Source organism: Schistocerca cancellata, chromosome 8 (genome assembly GCF_023864275.1).
Source record: "Schistocerca cancellata isolate TAMUIC-IGC-003103 chromosome 8, iqSchCanc2.1, whole genome shotgun sequence".
Lineage (NCBI taxonomy): Eukaryota > Metazoa > Arthropoda > Insecta > Orthoptera > Acrididae > Schistocerca > Schistocerca cancellata.
This window is the reverse complement of record NC_064633.1, coordinates 569,260,971-569,286,624: the sequence shown is the minus strand read 5'-3', so window position 1 is coordinate 569,286,624 and position 25,654 is coordinate 569,260,971. Positions and strand designations below refer to the sequence as shown.

The window sequence follows — 25,654 nt, the reverse complement described above, 5'->3', positions numbered from 1 at the left end:
GATGACAACTCTCCATGCTACAATGTCTCTGCGTTCCATTAATAACCTTCACCCTGAGAACTTTTTCCAATGTAAGACAATTTTTTCTCACTGTCCGACAGTGATTCCATCAACATTTTAAGTGGCAGATACTACTTCCTGCTGTAATATGTGGAGGTATATGTGTTGCCTGATAGCACTTTCGTCAAAGTTGTCTGTTTCAGTCACATGACACGATCTCTTCCTTGACTTTCCAGGCATCACAATAACAGGGCTTGCAGCTGAATTGGCAGCCTCTTTATCATTTGTCTCTCTCTTCACTGTTGCTGTACAGATGTTCAATGCTTCCACCACTCTGTCAACCACTTTACTCAGTGATATCAAAGACTCACCACTGTTCCTTTCCCTTTCAGAGTAAACAGGCAACCTGTATATAAACTTGCGTGCTTGGGATTTCAGCATAGCTCCTTTCCCAAAAGTCCTCTTCTTGCACTACAGGCAGCCATTTTCGTCTTATACATACTTATACACACTTTTCCACTTATACACACAGAAAGAAACCCACAGAAGTAACCATTTACACACAAACCTGAACGTAGCACATGGCACAACTGACAAAGCAATGGACGCCCAACACTACAGCAACACTGGGGCGTTGCCACGGTAATGTAAACGGAAGTTCACAATCTGATTGGCCGACGTGGATGCTCAAAGCACATGCGCCAAGGCCATGTCAACTGTCAGAGCCCTTCTCTCGCCATATGGAGTACAAGTATAGAGCACAAAGTGACACAATATTGTACAGCTTGGATGTCTGATGTTGTGTGAGGGAGATACTGTAATAAATCAAGCCCTGACAGAATTTCTCAACTATGGAAATTTATACCATTTGATTTTTGGCCATGTTTGAACTTATTTCATTGTAAAGTATTTAATTCAAGATTTTGGACATTTATGAAGTTTTCTTGCATTGAAACAAAACTTTTCTATGTATATATTTTTCCATTTATATATTAATACTTACATATGTTACAATATTATACAATGAAAATTAGTTTTTCCACAAAATGAGAATATTATCACCTATTCTTATCTTGCAAAGTCATTTTATAGTTCTCAAAGCAAATGTCACTATCAGTATTTTTATTGAATTACAATTGATATCTGACCAAGGTATCACCATAACATAAAGTCAATAACTTTAGAAATATTTAAACTATTTTACAATACTATAATCACCTGTCATTTTCATATAGCTCTAAAATAATTTACAATATTATAAAAAGGAAAGTTGCTCCTCAACATAAAGTGGAGATGCTGAGCTGCAGAGATACAACAAAAAGACTCTAACAATATAAGCTTTTACACACACACAGACTGCAGCCTCTGGTAGCTGACGCCACGCTACAAGCAACAGCTGTTGCTCACAGTGTGGCTTCAGCTGCCAGAGGATGCAGTCACTTGTGTGTGAGTTGCGCTTTTCTGTGCGTATGTGTGTGTGTGTCTGTCATCTATTTTCGACAAAGTCCTTGTTCCCAAAAGCTTATATTGTAACAGTCTTTTTGTTGTACCTATCTGCAACTCAGAGTCTCCACTCTACGATGAGTAGCGACTTTCCTTTTCATAATATTGTAAAATTCCATCCAGTATTTTTGATTGTTTAAAATAATGTACACATGTAAAATATATCCATTAAATTTAAATTATGGTAAAACTTTAAAACAGATGTCATCTAGATATTAATTTGACTTACACAACTTTGTGGAAGCTCCTGGGACAATACTCAAGGAATACACTACCATTTTTTGTGACAAATGCATCACTCATACTGCGACTGTGATCAAAAAAATTTTGTGAAGGTCTTTTTACATGATGTGGTTGTGAAGACAATGAACGATTTTGTAATACATCAATTCCGTATTAATTTATGATTCCAAGTGGAAACTGGAGTTTGTAACTCTGTGCTAATTAATACTGATTGGAAATAAAACACCAAATCTGGAAACAAGTTACTATGATTCATCTATGTATTTTCACAACCCACGACCTAACAAGTTGTATGGGGTGGCACAGTTAAAAGTAGCCTGCCTCCCCTTTCAATGTGAATGTAATATTTTGACTTCTGAAATAGAGTAAACAGCTGCAACCAGTTTCATGCAATAATCAATCATTAGCATTCTTCGGTCAGCATTTCAATCTATTTCATCAGTGAAGTAAGACATTTCTCTTTGTGGTCTGCAAACTGACTTCCTCAAAAGCTCAATAGAAGAAAGAATTAAAATTGTGGAAGCATTATGTGAAAACAGGTTTAAGGAAACATCTTAAGTTCTCAGGGTCAATTATCCAGATAGAGAACTACCAGCAAAGATCTGTATAAGAACGGGCACACATAAAGATCTGTACAAAATGTAAAACAAGGAATTCCTTCCGTTTGCACATCATCAGAAATTGTTGCAGACAATCAGTGGAATGCTATTCAGAGTCCAAAGAAGTCTACACATAAACTGGCCCAATAGGCACATGTCGGTAGGAGGAGTTGCCAGGGGATATTGAAAAAATCTTAATTGGAAGCCATATTGTATGATGGTTGTGCAGCAGTTACAGGAGCACGATGTCATAAATGTGTAGATTACTTTTGAAGAACATCAACAATGGTTTGTCAGGCCCTCTCCATTACATCATGAGTGCTGAAGTGCGGCTGTATCTTTCCGGTTATGTGAATTTACAGAACACGAGGTACTGGACAATGGAGAACTCCAACATTGTGTGTCAGCAACCACTCCAGGATGAAAACCTTGGTGCTTGGTACTGTGTGCAAATGGGGTTTTCAATTAGAAGTTATGAAATTCTGGCCTGTCCTACCATCAGAGCAGGTGGGTCCCATGTGCCATTGGATATTCAAGGGCCATTGAGTAGCATGTCCTAAATTACAATTGTGTACCCATTTCTATTCCTCAGATTACAGTGCCATCTATGGCAAAACGAAGAAAATGCTTCAGACAAAACATATGTAGATACTGCTGTAGAATTGTAATCTGCAATAAAAAAAACTGGGGTTCCCGTTGAAGATTTCAAATTTGCCTCCCGTCATCCACGCACAGGGGTGGGTGGTGGTTTTGAGACAAATAAATTGGAATTATAACTTTTTTTGATCCGACATGTAGTTTTCGAGATATTTCAATGTCTTCAGTTAAAATGAACACTCTGTATATATTTCGAGTTCTTCCAAAATGTCAGACAGATGACTATGGGGGGACGACATGAAAAACTTCAAGTACATCAGCTATCGGCAACAAGCCATGCATCTTCGTTTTCAAATGTTGTCCCAGAGCACTGGCATTACTGGGATCTGTACCTAGCAGTGAACCTCTCCCCATCGTACCAACATAAAAATCATCACAATCACCACACTGTATCTTATATATACCAGGTTTACCCAAAATAGTTCTTGGTTTCAGTCCTACATCATGCCTTAATCATATGTGTAAATTATCTCTCGTTTTGAATGAAACACATTATCAGACGTTTTCAAAACTTTTGCAATTTTGTCACAGTAGAGTCCATTATAGGTTACACTATCAAAACGACCATTTTTTATCCACTTTTTGAGTACCTAGGATTTCTTCTTCTGTATAGGACAAAACAGTTTATGAATACTTTTAGCTCTATATCCAATTGCAATACTAATTGAACAACCCTCTTCAATTGCTTACACCCTAAGTCCTGATTTATGTTGAACCTCAAAATTATGTGTATCAGAGAGCAAAAATACGCCCATTTGTAGATTCGTCAATGACATGTATTGTTACTAATTGTAACATCGATGTAAGTGGTTTTACGAAATACTGGGAAAGTAAGATTGTCTTTTCTAGTAATAGAGCTCTAAATAATTAAAGGTGCATGGAAATGAAATGGGCACATAAATTAGAACTACCCTTGTCACACCCTTCATGCAATAGTAATATGTCATCTACATAACAATAATACAATTTAATTTTTAATGCAAACTCTGAATGTGATTCAAAAAATGTGCTTTCCAAGTGATTGACATAAATCTGTGCCAAGGTACCAGCAAGTCAATTACCCATAGCTAAGCCATTTGGTTGAGAGTAGATTTTGTTATTGAAGGTAAAAGCATTGGGAGACAAGGATACCTCTAGCAAATCAATTAATTCCATAGCCTCACCATGGGAAAGCACATTGTGGGTCAATAAATTCTCCCCAATTATATCAAGAGTTTCATTAAGTAGTATACATGAGTCCAAGTAAACAATATCCAGTGAAACTAAATGGGTGCCATATGGGACTTGAAGGATTTTGATTTTGTCTGTTAATTCATAAGAATTTTTTACACAAAATGTCTTTGGAAAAGTATAGGCTTCTTTTAATTCTTTGTTTAAAATGTGTTAAGTTTATAATTAGAGTTGGAACAATTATTAACTATCTGATTTACAGGCAAAAGTTCATTATGTAACTTCACTTGAGATCTAAACTTGGTATAGCTGCTTTCATCCCTGTCACATCAGAGAAATTCTAATATTTTTTTGCGGCTGCTCACAACAATCAACGCCAACCATCACTCTTCACCACCACAGACACCCTACTACATCAGTCATCTACATTTCTCCATCTCCTGCTCTCACTGTCACCACGTAAAGCATGTCCTCTAATCCACCCTGTTACACCTATCTCCCCTTACTTATCATATCCTGTTCTACCGCAGCAGTTACACATACATTTCTCTCTGTCCTCAGTTCTCTCCTCCTTTTCTCTTTCACATTTGACTCGCCAGCCATCTCCACCTCTGTTGCCCTAGTCAACGCCTGCTGAGTAACAGTCGCAACGGTTGATGACACAAGCATAACCTCATTGAGCCTCTCTCCACTGACCAATGCAAGCCATGCTGAAGGGCCTGTGCAACTCCCAGGTAACCTTCAACAGTGTCACATCCCGTCAACCCACAACCACCCTTCTTCCCAACAGCCATTAAGAAACCTATAAAATGTCAAACGACTGACATCTCTCCCAACCCTATACCTAAAAAACTGCAAACTGAACCAGACCACATTCAGTATATCAATACAACTCCTCCTCCTCCATCTTCTTCCCTTGTGATCTACACCTTCATTCTCTCTGACCCTGATCCAAAGTACCTTAAACACAAAGCCCTCACCTTCAAAATCCAAAAATAGTTACCAAGCTTCCACACCCAACAAATCATCGCAAGACAAGACTCTGTCTTACTAAAATCCCTAAACCCCCACTTTCATACTGCCCTTCTCTCCAAAATTCATCACATTACCTTTGGCCCCAAAGCCTCCTTAACACCTCTCACCACCTCGCCCAAGGCCGAACAACCTTAACCTCCCTACCATCCTCACACCCTCACCACAGTATTCACAAAGGTCAACCTTGAGATCACAGATGAGGAAGTTGCATCTGAACTGAACAATTACATGGATTTTGTAGTCTGAAAAGCCCTTTGGATCAATAATGACCTTGATCCCACTTGCCTGTCTACATCTTCTCTGAATCTGCAGCCTTCATAGACCTCCTTGACAAGAGAATCCTGACCTTCCATTACTGCCACAAGATCGAACTTCCAAAATCCTATCCTCAGTCCTAGTGCTACCAAAAATGTCTCCATTATAATGACCACCTTACTGCAGATTGTAAAAATCCACCTACCTGTCCACACTGCAAGTCCTCCCATTTCTTAAACAGTGCCGTAACCTAGCATTCCCTCCTACGTGCAGTTTATTTTTATATATTTTCAATGAAATGAAGACTAAACAGTAACTTATTAAAGGAATAAGCCACTCAAATAATCGTTCCCTTTCTAAAATCTGGAAAGAATCCTTGAATTTATTCCCCTTATTAGCCAACTACTTTATCGTCATTGCAGCGGAAGGCTTTAGTCTGGTTTTCACATGGATCAATTTTTAATAGACTATTTATCCTTTCCTCATATATATTTTACGAATTGCAGAGGAAGAATTTCACTATTCTAGTTTTTTCTGGATATTGTGACAGTGCACGGCAATATTCAAATCCCAGTTTTTGTGCAAAAACTGAGGCAAACTGAACTACCAGCATCTCGGATATTCGGTGTCTCAACATACTTTTCACAAAGAATGATTTAAATACAACACAAAAAACATAATTGGGCCCAGGATTAGTGGCAACAAAGGAGCTGAACTGTGCAGAAAGGAGAAGAATTGCAATATTCGTATCTGTCATTTAGCTGGAGCAAAATAAACTTTAACATCAGAACTTACAAATATTAGGTTGATGCATAAGTTCGTAGCATTTTTGTTTTGCATGTTGGCATTCTGGTTGCTATGAATTTATTTATCGATTCTCATTTTTTATCTGTAGTTTTGAGTTTACATATTGTCATTTGCAAATATTGAGTGGAGCTGGGGACGTTAGAAAATGGACTGCCCAGTCGAGCAATTGGAACATTACAGATATATTCTTCCAATTGAGTTTAACAGGGGGATGACAGCAGCAGAAGCAGCCAGAAACATTTACGGCGTGTATAGATAATGCCATTGGAAAGAGCACGGCAAGAAAATGGGTCTCTCGTTTTATGGAGGATTGTTCTGACATTAGTGACTCTTCCCATTCAGGAAAATGTTCAGGGTTTGATGAAGATCGTTTAAACACATTAATTCATGATGATCCAGGTCAGTGTACTCGATAACTGGCAAATGTGATGAATTGTGATCATTCCACCATCAGGTGACATTTGCATTCAGTGAGAAAGGTTAAGAATTGGGTGTATAGGTACAGCACGCTCTTAAGCCAAAATCACAAAAATCAGCGGGCAGCCATACAAGCATCTCTACCTGGCTCATGAACAACACCAACCATTCCTAACCTGCAACGTTACTGGTTATGATAAATGGTGTGTTTATGCTAATGTAAGAAAAAGAAAGGAATGGCTGAGCCCAAACAAATCACAACTCCCCATACAAAGACCTGCACACATCCACAAAAGATAATGCTATGCATCTAGTCGAATAGTGATGGTGTGGTGTACAACAACCACGAAGACTGCCTGAAGTAATGCTACTCCACTATAATGCCCACCCGCATTCTACTAGACTGACGAAAAACACATTCTGCTAGACTGATGAAAAACACTATACAAAGTTTCGTTGGCAAGTCATTCTGCATCCATCTTATGCACCTTATCTTTCACCCTCAGATTACCACCTTTTTCATGCTCTATTGAGCAACCTTCAAGAAACTTGCTTTCCAGATGAAAATGCGCTCCAAACATGGCTGGAAGAGTTCTTCACTTCAAACCCAAGTGATTCCTACAGTTGCGTAATCGAAAAATTGCCACTCTGCTACGTGTATCTAATGTATTCCCTAAACTTATGGAAAAACTCTACGAACTTATGCTCCAACCCAATATCTTCAACAACACTGTAGGGATCAGTAGATATTTTACAGTGATGGACCCAAAGTAGAACAGAAGATGCTGTGCGTTCCACTGTTCCACAACAGGGTGCTTGGAAAAGTTTAAACTTCCTCCAGGGACTTACATTTACAAGGTGAAGTCTATTGAGTCTATTGACATACTGAAGACAGTGCAGTGCGCTTCTATTCTTACGGACGTAATAATGTTGACACTATCAGAAGCAAGAAAGGTGCTCCAGTCTGTTGAACAGCAAACATCATGAAAATGTACAGATAAATCTGTGATGGGTATATGCTCTCAGTCCAGAGAGCTCTCCCGCAGAAATAATATATTTATGTCGTCTGGATAAAGGCACATGTAGGATGCTACAACAATAAAATAGTGAATAATCTGCAAAGGAGGCTACTACATTCTGGAGATCTCTCAGTATATGTTCAGGAGACCTCTCAGTATCAAAAGACCGTTTATAGATCTGTTGCAACACATACACACCAGTATGAAAAAGATCTGGAAGGTAAACAGTGGAAGTCAAATAAATAGGTTCAGTATTATGCTTCAATCCAAGCAGAGATTCCACTATGATACGACTCAGTAGCTTGTCGAAAAGTTATCACATCACATCAGTGGTATGAGATTTAACCGTGACAGTTCCCCACAACATTTCACCCTTGAACTTAAATGGTACAGATGTGCCTGTTGCGATTTCTGCATACAACAGCGGTGTAGATCATTTGTTTTTTAAAAGAAGAAAAATGCGAGTGGTAGGGGAAACCCGTAACTGAATTTTAAAAAAAATTGAAAATTGCCTTTCTGTTAATATTCAGTGGCTTCTGGCATCAAACATTCTGAATGTTTACAGATTTACAAATATTTTGTTTTAGGAAGTGATCTAAAAATTTAAAATCAGAATGTTATAGTTGAACGCTCCTGGTACTTTTATCTCTGTTATTAATGAGACATTCATTAAATATTTGTAGGTTATTACCGATAGCTTTTGCAATTCGCATCACATGTCTTAAATTATTTGTAATCTTTATAAATTAACTGTGAAAATCATGTGAATATGCTCGCCAAAACTATTATCAATATCTTTCGTAATTCGAATTTTTCATTGTATAAGGTAATGGCTGGATGATGCAGCAGCACCAAAAGCCAAGTAAATCAGTATACAAACACACTGGTGATTGTTCCGCTAGAGTGACTAGCGAACATTTTATTATTGGTGTGATGCTTAAATTGGTTAGTACGGTACATTAATAGCTGAGTCGCTGCCATTTACATTTTCGTACTGAAACAAGTTTAATTTCAATGTACTTTCAGTTATAGCAATATTAGAGCATCTGTACGGTCAGGATTAATCATAATATGGGAAGAAATACGGCACAACAACATATGATGGTCCAACAAAGCTGTGGTAAGTTCCATACAGTAGTAATTTGGTGTCACTTCAGTGTTCAGTGGATTATTATTTTCAGAAGTACCATTAACATATGTATTTGTGACAGTCAACGTTTCCATCTGTGGTATCATATACTATTTTAAATTGTAACTTCTGGTAAAAAAAACTGCACTTGCAAATCCTCTGATAGCCATCATCGCTAATAATTTAGTGCTTAACTCACAAATAAGTTAACTGATTACAATAAGAAAAATTAGTTACCGGTACTTAATTTCAAAATCCTACATTTAAATTACGTAAACAAATTGTAGCCAAATAACTCTGGTTTGCAATCTGTTTTACCAAAATCCGAGTTAGAAATCCTTTAGTTGTTAGGCCTAACCCCAGCCTGAACGAAGAGCTGTCAAAATCAACATGTGTGCCAACTACAGGGTGTGACGGAACATATTAAAGGCTTTACTGTACCGAAGTATGCGATACCCTCCAAATTCAACCAGTTTAACGAGTATTTATGATTACAGAAAAGTTATTGTGTATGTTAACAATGATTGCATAACATGTCTCCATAAACAGTCAACCCATTAAATTATACTGCGTAACTGACCCACACAAAAGTTTATATCACTTGATCACTGATACAGCAAATGTCAGCATGTAAAAACAGTAAGTTCCTCTTAAATAATTAATATGAAGTACGAAAAATAGTGGCCAACTTAGGTATTTTGGATCTCCTTAAACAAAAATCACCCAGTGAAACCTATTTGTTCACTAGGAGCGGTTTCACTCAGTATTCACGAAATCAATCCTATTTTAGACGAAAACCAATGTAATTCTTAATAATTCATGTTATTTACTTATTTATGCAAATTAGAGAAGTCAATTGACAAACTTCTAAAAAACGGCCTTTTTGTAACAAATAATTATTCTGTCAAGTCAACAAATCTGTCTGTCATTTTAATAACGTGTTAAATTATGTCACTCGATGCAAATTAATAACTTTTCTGCACAAATTATGATAACAGACGTACATGTGACTTATAAACTATATCTCTTTTTAGTAGTTCTTTGACAATGTTATAAATACAAGCAGCAAGAAGGGTCGGGAGGCAGTCGGAATGTCACTTTGGTAAAGTGGGTTTGTGTGTTATTGTTTGAGGTGGATAAACAATGCAAAGAACATGTAAAGGAAGTACTACTTCGTGTGGTGTCATAGTCAGTGGTGGACAGTGGAATTAAGATGGCCACCAGAGAAATAAATATTTTATGTTTACATATTTGTTGGTTTCGCTCGTTCTTTATCAACAAAAGCACATAAAAAACACGGGACCTCATGTTTTTAAACCTAGACAACCAGATTTAGAGCCAGCATCAGCATCGAGACACAGCAGCGATCCAGCAAGTAGCAGCGATTACCACAACACAATGCATTTTAATGGCGCCAACCTAACATCAAATGCTAACAAGCTCCGTAAATGGGAGTGAAATAGTGCGATTATAGCAATTAGCAATATCTACGACTAGGCGACCATTACAAAAGTGGGGGCTCATCCGGGATCTTTAAGTGCATCGATGATAATAGTGCAGCGATAAATTTCGTATGTGCTTAGCACTCCAAAAAAGTTTATTTGTGCAGTGTGGCAACAGTGAAAATATGTCAAAAATAAAGAAATAAATAAAGTGTGTTTGTGCGACTACGAAAAACTATCATCACACCGCTCAGAAGATTAACGCCTGGATTATGTCAATGGAATTCATCAATCAAGACTTCAGCTTTGATGAAACCGAATAGAAGTGAAGAAAGCCAACAGGAACACCGATCACGACATCATAGCATAGCTACATAAAGCAAGGTATTTTGTTGTTGTTGTCATTTAAAATAATTAATAGGTAACATGTCTCTACCTGAGAGGGATGAGATCGTAGGAAATGTAAAAATTGAACCAGGGGATGGTGAACAATTAAACTTAACAAAGTGGCTAGCAGACTTTGCAACTCAAATAAGCTCGCAACTTAAACAATCGAGTGAACAAGTAAGTTTGAATTTTGATCTATTAAGTACTCATCTCAATGAGAAGTGTGAGGAAATTAAAACTACCCTCAGTAAGGACACTAGAGAACAGTTGATACACTTCAGAAAAGAATTTCAAGTTAAGGTTGAAAGTTTAAATGAAAACATACAAGCGAACACAGACAGCATTGTTGTCCTCTACAACAGAGTAGATACAGAAGCTAAAAGATTAGATCAGAGAATAGACAAAACATCAGAAAACCTTAAACAAGAATACAACCTGTATACCACTAATGTAGATACAGAAGTAGAAAATATACACACTAAATATACACAATTGGAAGATGCATTGATGTCAAAACAAATGTTTTACAATCAAAATACAATGTATGGGCACATCCAAGTGAAATGCTTTTCTGGTGAAAATCTGCACCCTATTGACTTTATTCACCAATGTAAGGATATGTTTGTTGCAGGAATGTCAGATAACATAAAAATTAAGTTAGTAAAACGGTTTCTAGAAGGGGAGGCCCTATCCTGGGCAAATGAGAATAATGATTCTTGGAATACTTTTGAAGAGTTTGAAGCTAAGTTTATTTGTAAATATTGGTCACAATCCATACAAGCCAGATTAAAGTCAGAATTTCTAAATGGACCAGTGTATAGAGGGAAAGTAGGGGGAATGCAAAAATTTTGAGAGATCAATTGAAAAAACTTGTTCACTTTAATAACTCTTTTGATATTATGACACAAATTGATGTTTTAAAAAGAAGGTTACCAGAGAGACTGCAGTGGGAATTGGTCCATGGACCAGACGATTCAATGGAAGAGTTCCTGAAATTTGTAGATAGATTAGATAGGGCCTTGGAAAGAGAAAATAACCAAAGTTTTGGCTCTGGCAACAACCAGTATGAGGGGTGGAACAGGAATAAAAATAGAGATTATTATGGGAGGAGAGACTTTGAAAATTCTGGAAATAATGCTCCAAATAGGGGAGATAGGAGATATGAAAATGATTTCAGAAACAATACACAGGAGGGAGTATGGAGGAGAGATAACAGGAATGATAGAAATAGGTATTGGGGAAGAGAACAAGATAGAAGGGGGTTTGTTGAAACTAGTGAACAAAACGACAACTACAAACGGACAGACCGAGAGAACCAGCCGGGAAACGGTGGACAGTCCCACTAGTTGTCCGTAGTTTTGGGGCTAGACAACATTATGACAGGACAACACATAACCGAAACTGGAAAAGGAGAAGATACAATGTCAAGAGTAAGTACCATGAAAATACTGATGTTGTTAGAATGAATAAATTAGAATTTAATAAAAGGTTTTGGGATACTATGAGTAAAAGTGATACAGTTAATAAAAACAGTGTTCAAGCACAGATAGTTAGTGAAAGTGCAGAAGTTGAAGGTATTGCAGAGTTCCATAGTTGGGCTGAAAAAGAAACTGGTGTTAATAACAAGTCAGACACAGCACAAATAGAATCTATTTTGGGGGGTTTATTTGATAAGAAGGGGGATGATGAAGCATTTAATGGAGCCAAAGACTCAATTGCTGAGATTCAGATACATAGGGGGGAAACTGAAGATGGGGTTGTTGTGGAGGAGGAGGAAGAAGTAATAGAGGGACATTTAAATAATGATCCTAAATCAAGTGATGTTATTGATGAGAGTGTGGAGGAAGAAATAAAAGTATTTGTAGAATTGAAAAGTGAGTATGTGGGAAAGGTAAGTGATGTGACAAACATGAGTAATAATGAGGTTAATTTAAGTGAAATGCAGACTAGGGAATGTGTATCTGAGGACAAGCTATTGCCTATTGGGAACTATGAAACACTAATCTATGAGAATGGTAATAATAATAATATTAAAGAAAATATAAAGGGATGGAATGTAAATGTGTGTTTTCAAGAAAAAGGGGAAAAGTTTTTAGAAGATTTATGGAACAACTATGGAAACTGTATAAACAAAGATGCCTTTTGGAAAGAATTAGCAAAGGTAAGTGCAACCTTGTATCCTACATGGTGGACAAGAATCCGTAGTGGACTTTATAAAAAATGGGGTGAAAACAGTAGTTTGTTAAGTGACAACACAGTGTTACAAGGAACAGATGGAAACAAAAGTTTATGTTTAAATGTCAATGCTTTGCAAACAGAGAGGGATGTGTCTAAGTGTAGGAAAGAGATATTAGACTTAGGAACGAAAGAAACTGAAAATGATCTATTGTTTGAAAATACGGAAATAGACAAAGATGTTGAGCTACGTTGTCCATATGTTAAAGTAAACATTGACAAGTGGGGAGGATGAGAGAATTTTGAAAATTATGTATCTAAAGGGCATTAAAGAGGAAAAGGAAATACAAAAAATCTGTAATGACATTAGGAGGTTTCAGAACCACGATGACAACTGGAAACTAGTCAAAAGTTACATAGGAAAAACTGGGGGAGAAAAGGTAGAAGCATATTATAAAGTACACAAGGGGATACTATTCAGAAGACCTAAACTGGATTTAGACTATTGGAAACTGTGTTGGCCTGAGCAACAAATAGATACGCTCATTACTTATGTACACGAAAGCTTTGGCCACTGTGGCACCACTAAGTGTATTCAGAAAATACAGGAGAACATCTATTTTTACAACATTAGCAGAAGAGTAAAGAAAAAGTTATCAACATGTGACAGATGTCAGAGGGTAAAAGTGACTAACCAAACCACCAGGGGAATAATGCAGAACATATTACCCACAAATAAACTCGATCTCGTTGCAACTGACATCTATGGACGGTTACCCAAGACAAGGGGGGGTTACAGTTATATTTATGTCATGGTAGACATCTTCTCCAAATTTATAAAGCTTTATCCCTTAAGGAAAGCTACCAGCAAACAGATAGTTTCAAAAATTACAAGTAATTATTTCAACACTGTGGGAAAACCTAAGGCAATACTTTCAGACAATGGGTCTCAGTTCACCTCAAAATACTGGAAAACTTTTATTGAAGACACGGGAATTAAACACATTTTAATATCTGCTTACCACCCGTCAAGCAACCCGGCTGAGAGATACATGAGAGAGATTGGAAGACTGTGCAGAACCTACTGTAGCCAGAACCACACTAATTGGTTAAAGTACATAAATAGTTTTGAAGAAATAATGAACAGCTTACAGCACTCTTCCACTGGATTTTCCCCACACGAAATAATGTACAACCAATACCCCGCTAGTTTCTTCACTTAAAACATAGAGTATTCACCTTGCAAAATTATGTCACCCCAAGAAAGAGAAGACTGTGTACGGGAAACCATGAAAAAAACAAGGGGAATTGAGAAAAAGGCGACATGCAGCCAAGGGAAAAGCTACACAGTTCAAACCAGGGGACCTTGTACTCGTCAAGACACAAGAAAAATCAAAATTATTCTCAGCCGAACTTAAAAAGTTTTTTGATATTTACATTGGTCCATTTGAAATAAAAGAAAGCCCACATCCTAATGCGTATAGACTTATCTTTCCCAGATCAAGAAGGTTATTTGGATTAAGAAACATCACTGAATTGAAACCATATAAACATGATTAAGCACATTTTCCTGTTTGAATATAGTTACTTACCAATTTTCCATAAAGCATGTTATCAGACAAGTTTTTACTGGGTGTGTCAAATAGCAACTACCACTCATCCTACAGACCCTGGAAAAGTTCCAGATCTCTGAGAGAATGTTTTTATATTTTTTATTGTCACTATTGAATATTAAATTTTGAGACATCATCTTTACTTGCAACGGGCAAGAAGGTGACAAACATTTATTACTTTCCTTTTGTATTGTTGAATATGGGACATACTTGCACCAAATAAAAGACAATGTAAAAATTGTTGTGCAAGACCCGTCATTTTGTTACTATTGTGTTCTTAGGCATAAGATTTGTGTACAATTTTCTACAGCTAATCAAATGTTCACCAAGTTTGATGTTTGTGTTATGTTGTGACCAATTTAAGTGTCCAATTTTAGTATTAATATGTTCTTGTACTGTCTTGACTATGTGTCGCAATGGGAGACAATATTTAAAAACAAAACTTCCTTTTTTTGCAAATGCATATTATATTCATACATGTGACTTCTCTAGTGTTTGTGTTTATATATCATGTCCATACTTATAATTACGTTCTTTGTTTTCATTTCTTTTATGTGGCTCAAAAAGAGCAGACAGTTGCAATATTTTCCTATGGACATATGACCTGTCAATCCATGTAATATATTTATGTTCCTACTATTTTCTTGATTAATCTGTGACTCAATGAGAACTGACTTTGAAATAATTTACATATATTTTTTATATATCTTAAAATCACATGTGATATATTTGTGTTTGTTTTTGATCATTTTCCATGTGGCTCTTGGGAGCAAAGATTAACATTTTTTTTTTACTTTCATATATTACTAAATATTTTTATTATGGTGTCATACTGAGAGCCATAACACAAAGTGCATTTGAAACAACACAACTAAAATATTTGCAGGAAAAAGTCATTTTGAAACGGTGTAACGGTCATTGCATACATACACATTATGCATCGTAAAACAAAAAAATTATTATTAAAGTAGTACTTTTCAAAATTTTAACCATTTGACACATTTGTCCTAGTCGGCTAATGTCATTAACGTTCTGTAAATGATATTACCCGAGGGGGTATTGTAATGGAACATATTAAAGGCTTTACTGTACCGAAGTATGCGATACCCTCCAAATTCAACCAGTTTAATGAGTATTTATGATTATAGAAAAGTTATTGTGTATGTTAACAATGACTGCATAACATGTCTCCATAAACAGTCAACCCATTAAATTATACTGTGTAACTGACCCACACTAAAGTTTATATCACTTGATCACTGATACAGCAAATGTCAGCATGTAAAAATAGTAAGTTCCTCTTAAATAATTAATATGAAGTACGAAAAATAGTGGCCAACTTAGGTATTTTGGATCTCCTTAAACAAAAATCACCCAGTGAAACCTATTTATTCACTAGGAGCGGTTTCACTCAGTATTCACGAAATCAATCCTATTTTAGACGAAAACCAATGTAATTCTTAATAATTCATATTATTTACTTATTTATGCAAATTAGAGAAGTCAAGAAAATTTAAAATTTAAAAAAAAAGAAAATTTAAAAAGGGAAATGGATAGGTTAAAGTTAGATATAGTGGGAATTAGTGAAGTTCGGTGGCAGGAGGAACAAGACTTCTGGTCAGGTGACTACAGGGTTATAAACACAAAGTCAAATAGGGGTAATGCAGGAGTAGGTTTAATAATGAATAGGAAAATAGGAATGCGGGTAAGCTACTACAAACAGCATAGTGAACGCATTATTGTGGCCAAGATAGATACGCAGCCCACACCTACTACAGTAGTGCAACTTTATATGCCAACTAGCTCTGCATATGACGAAGAAATTGAAGAAATGTATGATGAAATAAAAGGAATTATTCAGATAGTGAAGGGAGACGAAAATTTAATAGTCATGGGTGACTGGAATTCGAGTGCAGGAAAAGGGAGAGAAGGAAACGTAGTAGGTGAATATGGATTGGGGCTAAGAAATGAAAGAGGGAGCCGCCTGGTAGAATTTTGCACAGAGCACAACTTAATCATAGCTAACACTTGGTTTAAGAATCATGATAGAAGGTTGTATACATGGAAGAACCCTGGAGATACTAAAAGGTATCAGATAGATTATATAATGGTAAGACAGAGATTTAGGAACCACGTTTTAAATTGTAAGACATTTCCAGGGGCAGATGTGTACTCTGACCACAATCTATTGGTTATGACCTGTAGATTAAAACTGAAGAAACTGCAAAAAGGTGGGAATTTTAGGAGATGGGACCTGGATAAACTGAAAGAACCAGAGGTTGTACAGAGTTTCAGGAAGAGCATAAGGGAACAGTTGACAGGAATGGGGGAAATAAATACAGTAGAAGAAGAATGGGTAGCTTTGAGGGATGAAGTAGTGAAGGCAGCAGAGGATCAAGTAGGTAAAAAGACGAGGGCTAGTAGAAATCCTTGGGTAAAAGAAGAAATATTGAATTTAATTGATGAAAGGAGAAAATATAAAAATGCAGTAAATGAAGCAGGCAAAAAGGATTACAAACGTCTCAAAAATGAGATCGACAGGAAGTGCAAAATGGCTAAGCAGGGATGGCTAGAGGACAAATGCAAGGATGTAGAGGCTTATCTCAATAGGGGTAAGATAGATACTGCCTACAGGAAAATTCAAGAGACCTTTGGAGATAAGAGAACCACTTGTATGAACATCAAGAGCTCAGAAGGAAACCCAGTTCTAAGCAAAGAAGGGAAGGCAGAAAGGTGGAAGGAGTATATAGAGGGTCTACACAAGGGCGATGTACTTGAGGACAATATTATGGAAATGGAAGAGGATGTAGATGAAGATGAAATGGGAGATACGATACTGCGTGAAGAGTTTGACAGACCACTGAAAGACCTGAGTCGAAACAAGGCCCCTGGAGTAGACAACATTCCATTAGAACTACTGACAGCCTTGGGAGAGCCAGTCCTGACAAAACTCTACCATCTGGTGAGCAAGATGTATGAAACTGGCGAAATACCCTCAGACTTCAAGAAGAATATAATAATTCCAATCCCAAAGAAAGCCGGTGTTGACAGATGTGAAAATTACCAAACAATCAGTTTAATAAGCCACAGCTGCAAAATACTAACACGAATTCTTTACAGACAAATGGAAAAACTAGTAGAAGCCGACATCGGGGAAGATCAGTTTGGATTCCGTAGAAATACTGGAACACGAGGCGATACTGACCTTACGACTTATCTTAGAAGAAAGATTAAGGAAAGGCAAACCTACGTTTCTAGCATTTGTAGACTTAGAGAAAGCTTTTGACAATGTTGACTGGAATACTCTCTTTCAAATTCTAAAGGTGGCAGGAGTAAAATACAGGGAGCGAAAGGCTATTTACAATTTGTACAGAAACCAGATGGCAGTTATAAGAGTCGAGGGGTATGAAAGGGAAGCAGCGGTTGGGAAGGGAGTGAGACAGGGTTGTAGCCTATCCCTGATGTTATTCAATCTGTATATTGAGCAAGCAGTAAAGGAAACAAAAGAAAAATTCGGAGTAGGTATTAAAATACATGGAGAAGAAATAAAAACTTTGAGGTTCGCCGATGACATTGTAATTCTGTCAGAGACAGCAAAGGACTTGGAAAAGCCGTTGAACGGAATGGACAGTGGCTTGAAGGGAGGATATAGGATGAACATCAACAAAAGCAAAACAAGGATAATGGAATGCAGTCGAATTAAGTCGGGTGATGTTGAGGGTATTAGATTAGGAAATGAGACACTTAAAGTAGTAAAGGAGTTTTGCTATTTGGGGAGCAAAATAACTGATGATGGTCGAAGTAGAGAGGATATAAAATGTAGACTGGCAATGGCAAGGAAAGCGTTTCTGAAGAAGAGAAATTTGTTAACATCGAGTACAGATATAAGTGTCAGGAAGTCGTTTCTGAAAGTATTTGTATGGAGTGTAGCCATGTATGGAAGCGAAACATGGACGATAAATAGTTTGGACAAGAAGAGAATAGAAGCTTTCGAAATGTGGTGCTACAGAAGAATGCTGAAGATTAGATGGGTAGATCACGTAACTAATGAGGGAGTATTGAATAGGACTGGGGAGAAGAGAAGTTTGTGGCACAACTTGACCAGAAGAAGGGATCGGTTGGTAGGACATGTTCTGAGGCATCAAGGGATCACCAATTTAGTATTGGAGGGCAGCATGGAGGGTAAAAATCGTAGGGGGAGACCAAGAGATGAATACACTAAGCAGATTCAGAAGGATGTAGGATGCAGTAGGTACTGGGAGATGAAGAAGCTTGCACAGGATAGAGTAGCATGGAGAGCTGCATCAAACCAGTCTCAGGTCTGAAGACAACAACAACAACAGAAGTCAATTGACAAACTTCTAATAAACGGCCTTTTTGTAACAAATAATTATTCTGTCAAGTCAACAAATCTGTCTGTCATTTTAATAACATGTTAAATTATGTCACTCGATGCAAATTAATAACTTTTCTGCACAAATTATGATAACAGATGTACATGTGACTTATAAACTATATCTCTTTTTAGTAGTTCTTTGACAATGTTATAAATACAAGCAGCAAGAAGGGTCGGGAGGCAGTTGGAATGTCACTTTGGTAAAGTGTGTTTGTGTGTTATTGTTTGAGGTGGATAAACAATGCAAAGAACATGTAAAGGAAGTACTACTTTGCGTGGTGTCATAGTCAGTGGTGGACAGTGGAATTAAGATGGCCACCAGAGAAATAAATATTTTATGTTTACATATTTGTTGGTTTCGCTCATTCTTTATCAACAAAAGCACATAAAAAATACGGGACCTCATGTTTTTAACCCTAGACAACCAGATTTAGAGCCAGCATCAGCATCGAGACACAGCAGCGATCCAGCAAGTAGCAGCGATTACCACAACACAATGCATTTTAATGGCGCCAACCTAACATCAAGTGCTAACAAGCTCCATAAATGGGAGTGAAATAGTGCGATTATAGCAATTAGCAATATGTATGACTAGGCGAACATTACAAGGGGCTGTTTCGAAAGTAAGGAACGATAAGTCGCGAAATGGAAACCACAGTGAAAATCAAAAATGTTTTATTTGCAACAGTTAGCTACACCTACCAGCTACTTCTCTACACAGTCACCACTCAGACTTAAAGAGATTTGTCGTAGCGCTGTACCAATTTTTCAATTCTCTCGTTACAGAAGACAGCCACCAGTGTTTTTCAACTATTTTATAGTCTGGACTGCAGCTCGTTGTCTGTGTCAAAATATTGTCTTCATAGCCAGCGGTTCATTTGAGCAGAGATGATCCTCAGGGGTAGCCAATTACGGGCTGAAATGTGGGTGACCAAACACTTCCCATCGAAAACGCTCAAGGAGCATCTTCATTGCCCCTGCAGAGTGCGGCCGAGAATTCTCTTGTAGAACAAACCATGTGACAGTTATGTTATGTGGATTGCATAGCTTCATGCGAAATCTTTCGCCAGGCCCTCATACTTGGCGGGAGACGCTAATTTCTAGCCATCTTTACGTTCTCACTGTGAGCTCAGAACTGAACAGAGTGACATTATATGATCGACGGATGTACTAGACACAGTGCCCAATGCATCTGTGCAAAGCTTCATCAGATTTTCACTGTATTTTCCATTTCGAGACCGATCGTTCCTTACTTTCCGAATAACCCTCGTACAGTTGATTCACCTGGCATAAAAATCAGTGTGCAGAAGATCAGTGTTATTGTTGTGCTATTTTCAAAAAATTACCATAGTTGCACTTTAATCAGAAATCTAATTCTAGATTTGCTGCGACTGTCGCCATTGCTAAAAACACTGGCGTGCAAAACTTAAGAACCAAAGTAACTTTTACTGCCAAGTAACAGCTCAATGAAACTTGTACCATACATATAAAGAATAGCTACAGTAGGTAAGTAAAACTAATACAGAATGAGTCATTCCATGTGAAATTAACCAATAAAAAAAATAAAAAAAATTTGATTTAGAAGTTTGTATTTTTTTCTCATTTTATTAATGATTTAAAATTTTCTATTTTTTTTTTTTCATTTTATCCTATCCACTTAAATAAGATAAAATCCAAAATTAAAGAATTTTTTTGGTCATTTCACTTTCGACAAAAAATTTTTTAAGTTTTCGAAACAGTTCGATTTTTGCCATATTTTGAAACCTTAAAATGGCCAAATCTTACAAAATAGTTGATGTACAAACATGGAATACCATTTTATTCAGTTGATTGTAAGCTTCAGAACAGTAACGCTGACCAAATTCATTAAAATGCAATTTTTTGAAACCAATCCTTTTTTAAATCTTGAAAACTTCAAAGTCAGATTTGAATATGGTTTTGTTTTGAAAAAAAAAAAAGTGTACATTAGTCATGCACTACTACATAAAGTGCTAAATTTCAAATTGGTATTACAAAATGAACACATGGAAATAAATTTTATTTTACTGCTATTTATGTTGCCGACTGTACGTCAACTGCACTGGCTCATGAAGCTGCTGTACATTTACAGTAATTCACTTCAGTAGACAAAAATTGTTGAGATAAAATTAGCAAAACACTGGTGAGGGAAAGAGGACGAGGGTTCTGTGTGCATGCATAATTCAGTAAGGACATGTTCTCAGGGGATAAAGTGGTAAAAAAGTGTGACAGAAAAGTGTTTGTGTCATAATTTAAAATGCTTAATAGCCCAATAAAATTTTGAAGTCACTTCAAATACAAGTGTCAGAACGAATGAAGTGTAATTTGTACATGCTATATTCCAGCAAGTACTTTTCAACATTATATTGGGAAATTAAGGATTTTAAATCATGAAGCTGGCTCATTTGTGCCACTGTCACCTGAGGATCTCATATAGAAAGGAACCAATCAGTGGCTTAATAAATGCACATAAAAGTCAAAGTGTTTTCATAACATTCATATTAAGCCTAATCAGTATCAAATATTATCAGCCTTATAATTGTTTGAGTGTGGTAAAGCAAATATATGCCATCCATCATTTTCTCTGTGTGACAAATGATGAACATATGCAGAATAGAAAAGGAGCTTGGCTAAAAGATTTTAGGAAGTCACAGCAGTCACAGAGACTCAGGTGTATTGTGCATTTATTCCTATGAGCAAAGATAAAGCAAAAACTGCTTCTGACGTTATTGATTTGGACGTTCATTAAATTAAAGTGGTCAAGGTGACACAGCTTTTGAACAGATTACTAGACTTGTTGCTTGTGTGTATGACAACAAATGGTGGATAGCTTATCTGCCATCAGTTGATGTAAAAGGAGAAGTAAACATTTTATTTATAGATCCTTAAGCGACCCACTCTTTCTTTTTACAAAAAAGAGCAGATAAATTGATTGCAACCTCATATTTTGTAATTAAATCCCACAATTCATCATCATCATTGACTTGAGGCCTTATGCCCACTGCAATGCTGCGCTGGCCTTATTACTATTGAATTGGCAGTGTTAGTTGCAGAGGGTGGCTGGATGCCCTTCCTGCTGCCATCCCGAACCCCCCGGGATGGAATTAGTGTACCCCAGCTGTCTGCGTCTAGTGTAAATCATGTTCTAGTGCGAATGTGTTTCAGATGTCAGCGAGTCATGTAACTGAGGTGGAGCATGGGGACCAGCCCAGTATTCACCTAGTAGGATGTAGAAAACCGCCTAAAAACCACATCCAGCCTGACCAGCAAACCGGCCCTCATCATTAATCCACCAAGCGGACGGACTTGATCCAGAACCGGCACGCTTACCCGAGTCCAGCAAGTAGCACATAATGCTCTTAGCTACCTTGGCAGGTCAATTAAATGCCACAATTGCCACTAGAAAAAACATAGATTTTCAGATGAAGAACTGTGAAAAGCTTCAGAATATACTGGAAAAGAATGTATTGTTACGTCAATATTCTGTCATTACTGCTTTGGAGAATTAGGTTATGTCATTTGAAAGAAAACTGCAAGGCACAATCTTAGACTCTTAATACGATTATTAGCAGTTCACCATAAAATCTGTCTTGTTGAAGATGAGTATAATAATTCTCTTTGCAAAGGCTTCAAATAACACACTATTAAATAATAACTGCTATATCTTTGTGTAATTAATAATATTGATTAATGTTAATTTATTTGTAAAATAATGGTATAATTAAGTAAATTATTCATACTCTTTTTGAGAATGTGTTGTTATGGTATATGTTAAAATATCTTCACAGTTAATATGGAAAGTCATATCTGAATTTAAATTTAATTTCATAATTCTAATAATGTAATAACTTGAGTGTCACTACATCAAGAATAACAAACTGATAGCTTTGTTTGGGTTATGACATATTACATCTTAGTAATAAGTACAAATCCCTAGAGACTATGCACTATAGGTGCTGCACTTACCAGTAAAATAAAATTTATTTAAAAATGTTCCCACTGGAACACTATCATAAAATATGGCACACACATTAATAATAATGTATGACTAACATACACTTTTTTTTCAAACCAAAAGAACTTCAGTTTTTTAAACTGCAAAATAAAAAAAAAAATAATTTAATCTGAAAAAATTGAGCATCGTTAGGAATGTAACCAATCTGCTCATACTTTTAAAGCTTATAAGAAACTGAATAAAATGGTTCAATTTTAGGTCTGTAAGTCAAATAGCCTGTCTGATGTAGTGATTTTAAGGTTTATGAACATAAAAAATCTTAATACTTTTGGGTGTTTTAAAAATTAATTACTCAAAATTAGAAGGCACAAAAAATTTTTAATTCTGGTTTTTCATGCAGACAAATAATTAGTACTAATGTACAAAAAATTAAAGTTATCTGAGATGTTAAGAACCAGACCAAAGATCATTTACATGGACAGACCCGAACGGAAATGGCACCCTTACGCAAAGACAGTAATTACATAGAAGTCACAATGATTCACTATGATCCCCTGGTCAATACAAAAGATGGAATATGGTTCTTAATAGGCTGTGTGATCACTGCAGGTGGCAGTGCATTCTGCCCTCAAGGTTGCTAAGGAGTTCTTGTGATAGAGCATGCCATTCTTCTACCAGCACAGTTAACACCTGCTGGATTGTCATTGGTGCATGTGAATGTGCTGCAATATGCCTCCCCAGTGCATCCCACACGATTTGTGAGATTAAATCAGGAGCCTGTCAAGTCAATGCATTCACTGGAAATTTTCTCTTTCCAAGAGATCCTCAATTTGCACTATTTGGTGCTATCAATCAGCGTCATCCATAAACAGGTACCAGAGCTGAATGCAGCACTGAAAAGGCATTCTTACGGAAGGAGTACAGTGTCACAAGAACATGGGTCAGTGAATGTACTGTGTTTTAAGATTTAGAAGTCTGAACGCCCAAGCAGCATTATGGCTCCACACGTCATAATGCCTAGACCACCAAACCTTTCTTGTATGACAGTATTCCTAGGTGCGTAAGTGTTACTTCCTCTCACCATATGGGGGTACATCCAGAATCACTACTCTCACTAAATCTACTCTCACCCAAGAAGAACACGTGGCGATCCCACTCCTTGTTGGTCCTGCCCTTATGCTCTTGGCATATTCGCAAATCTTTGAACATGATACCCTCACCAGCCAGTGTTACTGTTGACACTGTTCTCCTTCCCCATATACATCTTGTCAGGGGTATTTTTATGGATGACAATGCATGGTCTCATCAAACAGAGTCCCCAACCTAACCCCACTGAGCATGTGTGGGATATATTGAGAAGATGTACTGCAGCAATGCACCAATGACCATACAGCAGTTGTCAACTATGCTGGTGGAAGAATGGAACGCCCTACCATAATAATTCCTTACTAACCACGTGCGCAGTATGGAAGCATGTTGCAGAGCTTGCATTGCCATCCGTGGTGATCACACACCCTAATAAGAACCAGGTCTCAACTTTTATAATGTCCAGGCACCATCATGAATCTTGGCAACTTCAGTGCAATTATCATCTTTGAATAAAAGTGTAATTCTTGTTGTTTCCATTGCATATGTCTTTCAGTTATCTTCTGTACTACACCGTAGCAGTTGTTTGTATGTATGGTCGACTTTTCATTGAGCTATGTTACTTGGCAATGACACATCATGCAAAAGTTGCTTTCGTCCACAAGTTCTACCTACCAGTCTATCTAGAAATGGCGAACATTTCTGCAAATGCAGAAATCTGTTTCTATAGTTACGAGGATATAAAAACACTTTTTACTTATTTTTATGTGGGGCCTATATAAACTGTGGGGACATTGTAGAAAATTAACATAGTTTAACTATACATGAGCAAAACTTGTACACTGTTAAAAACAAAAATACATAAGCCTACATACAATATTTCTTTTGTTGTGTAACATATTTGTACAGTTTGTCACTATCCTTGAGCATTGTGACTCTTCATACTAATGGGATTTTTTTTTCTTTTCCCATGATGAACAAAATGTCAAGACAGATAATTTGTCAACAGTGAGATACAGTACTCTTTCAATAAATAGTTTTTCTTATCATAAATACACATTGTTCAAATAACAAATATATAACATGTAGCCCCTACATATATAGCTAAATATGCATAACTATATACCAAGATTGATTGTTAAATGTTATATATTTATAGCACTATTGTTTTGCACAATGTAACTTAGTAATAGCAGTTAATTTTTTAATGTGAACGTTTGTCTAAATAATTTTATGTCACTTTAGGTAATCAACAGTATAACTCTTATTTAACAAATAGGTTTTTACAACTTACTAAAGGCCTGAAGCTCACTCTTGTCTTTGACCTCTTGTACAACTGTTATTACATTTTGTTGTATAGATAAATTTGTGTTTTAACTGTTTCTTTCCTAATGAGTGTATGCCGCTATATCACTATTGGATTCGACAAAAGAAAGGCATCGACCAAAACGTAATGTGTAAATGTCTTTTCGTCATGCCTGTCTGCAACTTAATGTGTCATATTTACTATAAGTAGCAGTCTATCTTTTCCTTATATTGTTGATATTCCAACCTGGAGTGTCCATTGTTTAAAAATAAGTTTGGATACCTTTTGAGCAGCATTTGTATACCTCTCAACTATGGATTGGCGCAAGAGTTACTCATAGATTTTTCTTATGTTCTGCCATGGTGCTCATTGAAGGCTTCACATGTAGATGTCTTGACCACTGTAAGCATCCTGTCCAGCATCTGTCTGTATAGTCCTGTGC

General features: G+C 36.7%; 1 pseudogene; it reads right to left on the bottom strand.

Moving 5' to 3' along the window:
- The window catches only part of LOC126095690 (patj homolog), a 69,785-nt pseudogene that overhangs the window by 2,091 nt on the left and 42,040 nt on the right, over positions 1 to 25,654 (bottom strand).